The sequence below is a fragment of the Boleophthalmus pectinirostris genome, unplaced genomic scaffold (genome assembly GCF_026225935.1).
Source record: "Boleophthalmus pectinirostris isolate CB_2022bp ecotype Guang Dong unplaced genomic scaffold, ASM2622593v1 HiC_scaffold_16, whole genome shotgun sequence".
NCBI lineage: Eukaryota > Metazoa > Chordata > Actinopteri > Gobiiformes > Gobiidae > Boleophthalmus > Boleophthalmus pectinirostris.
Genome location: NW_026571095.1, coordinates 38,082,408 through 38,087,439, shown reverse-complemented (window position 1 = coordinate 38,087,439; position 5,032 = coordinate 38,082,408). Strand labels below are relative to the sequence as shown.

General features: G+C 38.0%; 1 pseudogene; it reads right to left on the bottom strand.

The window, feature by feature from the left end:
* Positions 1–326: 326 nt before the first annotated feature.
* Positions 327–5,032, bottom strand: part of LOC110153504 (arylsulfatase I-like) — a 31,713-nt pseudogene continuing 27,007 nt past the window's right edge.

The window sequence follows — 5,032 nt, the reverse complement described above, 5'->3', positions numbered from 1 at the left end:
TCTTGCCAGTTACTCTGTTGGACCGAGCACCTCTAGTAGTTACATGGGATTTGGGACAGACACCAAAAACTAAATATTGGAGAATGAATGTTTCACTCTTAAATGAGAGGGAATTTAGCCATTTTTTAAATATTGAATTGGACTTTTATCTAGAACAAAATTCTCCTCCTGCGATATCACCGCTCATATTATGGGACTGTGCCAAGGCTTACATGAGAGGTCGTATAATATCATTCACTAGTGCTGTGAAAAAGAAAAAAGAGGCCAGACAGTTTGAACTGGAGGTTAAAATAAAAGAGCTAGAGGATAAACATAAAAAATCTCAATCAGCTGACCTGCTTGGTGATCTGAAAATCCTGCACAGAGAAGTTGACAGCTTGATTACTGAAAAAATAGAGGGCAGTTTAAGATTTACTAAACAAAAGTACTATGAAAATGGCAACAGGGCAAACAGGCTGCTGCCGATGAGGCTTAAAAACTAATATGGAACAAAAATTAAAATCTCCTCAAACAGTAATTACCAAACCAGACAAAATCACAAATTGCTTCGCAGACTATTATAAATCCCTGTATAAAAACTCCGACACATGTAAAGATGACAACTTAATATCAGATTTTTTGGATAATATTGATTTAAAAACTCTCCCAGAATCATCAGCAAAACAATTAGATGAACCAATTACAGAACAGGAAATTCAACAGGTGATTTCAAATTTAAAAGGTAATAAAAGCCCTGGCCCTGATGGCTTCATTAATGAATTTTATAAACAATTTAAGGAAAAGGTGTCCCCTTTATTACTACAAGCTTATCACCAGGCATTAAGGTCTGGAACCACGGCGCCTTCCTGGAATCATGCTACAGTTGTTGTAATTCACAAAGATCCTGCAACATGTCAATCATACAGATCAATATCATTACTTAAGACTGATTTGCAGATTCTTACAGCAGTTTTAGCCAAACGGCTCAGCAAAACAATTACAGAAATTATAAACCCGGACCAAACGGGGTTTATAACAGGAAGGCACTATGGGGACAATGTGCAGGCTGCAAAATTTGATGTCCTTTTCCAAAACTAAACAAGATGAAGCAATGATCCTGTCTTTAGACGCTCAAAAGGCGTTTGACCGTGTGTCTTGCCAATATCTGAACCACACCCTGAAAAGATTTAAATTCAGCCAAATTTCATTAAATGGATACAAATTTTATATTCTAAACCGTTAGCGGCCGTAAAGGTAAACGGTACAATGTCCAATAGATTTTCACTGGAACGTGGCTGTAGACAAGGTGCTCACTGTCGCCCCTGCTGTTTGATTTAAGTATTGAACCTTTGGTGCAACTAATCAGAGATGAGGACGATATTTGTGGAATTTCAGTAAACGGAGAAAAACATAATCTGTCCATATATGCAGACGACGTGCTGTTGTATATATCCAAACCTGTAACAACTATTCCCCATTTAATGAAACTAATCAGTAAATCTGGTCATTTTTCAGGTTACAAAGTCAATATTGACAAAACATTGGCAATGGATATAGTGGGCAACATATCACAAACCTTTAAGGACCAGAGTGGATTCAAATGGCCAAAAGAAGGGATAAAATATCTCGGTGTTCAGATTCCCCCGTGTCTAACAGGACTGTAGGACGTAAACTATAAGGTGGTAATACGGAAAATTCAAAAAGATGTAGATCTGCCTCTGTCTCTGTCGTATAGAGAGTTTATGTATGAATGTGTTACCAAGACTCCTGTACCTTTTTCAGATGCTGCCTATAAATATCCCCAATTCTACATTTGATGAACTAGATAAGCTTTTTTCTAAATTTATATGGCAAAGCAAACGCCCAAGGATCAAGTTGCAAACTTTAAAATGATCAAAATCACAAGGAGGATTTGCAGTTCTGAACTGTAAACATTATTTTTGGGCAGCTCAGATGAGACTTTGGTTGTTTGGATGCAGGACTTGTCTCACACTCAGTGGCTCAATATTGAAAAAGGTTTATGTGATTGTGTATTGGGGACTCTGCCTTTTTCAAGTGTTCCAGTTAAAGATGTGCGGGTGGGTGAATGGACCAGGGTGACATTGAAGATCTGGTGGAAAATAAGGCAGTCAGTTGGTCTCCCAAAAGAAATGTCAGTTCTTTCAGACATCTCCTCCCTCCAGGGCTTTGTTCCCTCTCTCATGGATGTGGGCTTTAAAACTTGGTCACCTTTGGTATTAGTAAACTATTCCATGTTGTGGGGAGTGGTTGTTTGAAGTCCTTTGAACAGTTGAGGGACCAGTTTCAGCTTCCCTCTTCAGATTTCTTCAGATACCTACAGCTAAGAAGTTTTTTGACAAAACACAAAGAATGGAAGAACATTTTAGAACCGTCACTTGTTGAGGAACTGCTTTTAAAACTACAACAGGGCAACAGACTTCAAAAACAATAAGTCTCTTTTACAAAGCATTTTCAAGTTTGAATAATAATACTTTAAATATAAAGGAGAGATGGGAGGCTGAGACTGGTGCTCAAATGACTGATGAGAAGTGGGGAGATGTTTGCACTGAAGCCCACCTGGTGACAAACTCTGGTCTGTGGAGGGAGTTTAAATGGAAAGTAATAACAAGATTTTTCAGGACACCAGAGATCACAGCTAAAATAAATCCTGTAAATCCTGACACCTGCTGGTGAAACTGTGGTGCTCACCTAGGAACTCACACTCACAGATTTTGGACTTGTCCAAAGATCTTTCTGTTCTGGAGTGATGTTTTTGCAGCTCTCAATACAGTGTTTCAGCCATCATTTGTTAAAGAACCACAGCTCGCCATTTTAGGGTTAATCCCAGAAGGTTTTGGAGGAAACCATAAAAAATATCTCTTAAGAATTTTACTAACCGCTGCACTTAAATGTATAACTATGAAATGGTTGTGCCCTGACCCGCCCACTTACCATATATGGATTGAAAAGGTGAGAGATTCATGGGATGGAGCAAATCACTTATTCCTTCAGAAGTAACAGAGAGCTCTTCATTAAGAGATGGAGTCCCATGTTTGCTCTTTTACTCCAACAAGTTTAGCATGTCTTATTTTTATTTAATTAGTTTATTTTACATTCATTTATTTACTTATTTTTATGATGATTATTATTATGGTTTTGTTTTGCTTTTTAATCTGTTATTATTATTATTATTATTATTATTATTATTGTAAATGTATAACCTCCTAAGTCATTGTTATTGTTTTGTTCTTTTTCTATATACTAATACTGATACATGTGCATTGTCTGTTTTAACATATAAGTAACCGGCTTTTGTAACTGACCATAAGGCACAAGCTGTGATATCTTAAACTTCATAAAAACTAAGTTAAAAAAAAAAAAAAAAAAAAGGACACAACCTTTATCTGCAGAGGATGACTTTAAAAACAAACATGTTTCACACAGTGGAACCTTTAAACATACAGAAGACTTCAGTGGTTAAACATCTCAATGTGTAATAGTCAAACAAATATATAAATCAATGTTTAATATGCACATGTGATGCACTCGACAAACTTCACCACTTGGTTCAGTCTCCAAATGAAAGAACAGAGGTGGTTTAAGGCAGCAGCTCGTCCAGAACAAACTCAGGTCAGAGAACAAGACGCTACAGTCTTTTTATAACCCTGGTGCCACCTGCTGGCAGGAGGCAGCAGGCGCACGCTGCTACACAGATAGAACTCAGTGCTTCAGAATGTTTGTGTTGAATATTTCAAAGGAGATTATTTTAAACACTTCTTTTAAACGCACACATATAATTTCATTGGAAAAACTGGGATTCAGAAAAAGAACAGTTCAGTTTTTTACAAAGTTAAAAAGTTCAAAGTGAGAAATTCTGCGGTTTTTAAAACTGAAAATCTGATGAAATAAATGATCTTCCCTAAACTCTTTTCACACTCGACGTGGGTGTTTACAGTGTCAGAGTAACAGATTACATGTACCAGAGTAATCAGAGTACAAATGATGAGTAACTGTATTCAGTTACAGTTACTGTTTCAGTGAGTGGGAATTGGATTACAGTTACTTTGCTGAAATAAGTGGATTACAAGGCGATATTTTCCTGTTCAGATTTTTCAGGTCTTTAGTCTGGTCTAGAGTCCTGGTCAGGGTCTTTAGTCTGGTCTAGACCAGGTCTTTAGTCCTGGTCTAGACCAGGTCTTTAGTCCTGGTCTAGACCTGGTCTTTAGTCCAGGTCTAGACCAGGTCTTTAGTCCTTCTAGACCTGTCTTTAGTCCAGGTCCAGGTCTTTAGTCCTGGTCTAGACCAGGTCTTTAGTCCTGGTCTAGACCAGGTCTTTAGTCCTGGTCTAGACCAGGTCTTTAGTCCTGGTCCTGGTCTTTAGACCAGGTCTTTAGTCCTGGTCTAGACCAGGTCATATAAAATATAATTTCTCTGATTTGAACAGATAAATCCTCTTCTGCTCTTTGTTTCTACACTTGTTTGTTCATGGAAACATAAATGTTCAGGATGTGTTTGTTACATTCATGTCGTTTAAAAAAACATGACAATATCAAGTAATCCAAAGTAATCAGATTACATTACTCACTTTAAGTAATTTAATGGATTCGTTACAAACTACATTTTGGGACATGTAATCTGTAATTGTAGGGATTACATTTTAAAAGTACACTCCCAACACATTGTGTGTGTAGTGTGTGTGTGTGTGTATGTGTGTGTGTGTGTGTGTGTGTATGTGTGTGTGTGTGTATTGTGTGTGGTGTGTGTGTGTGTGTGTGTGTGTGTGTGTGTGTGTGTGTGTATGTGTGTGTGTGTTGTGTGTGTGTGTGTGTGTGTGTGTGTGTGTGTGTGTGTGTGTGTGTGTGTGTGTGTGTGTGTGTGTGTGTGTGTGTGTCTCCCTCTGCTGGAGCTCAGAGTCACTGTGCCTCACACACAGTCATGTGACTGAAGGGAAAGTGAAAGTAAAGAAGGAGAGAAGAGACGACGTGGACACAGTGAGTCTCACGAAATCTGGAAATGATTCTGAGATTTAAACTTCTGTCTCCCACAACAAGAC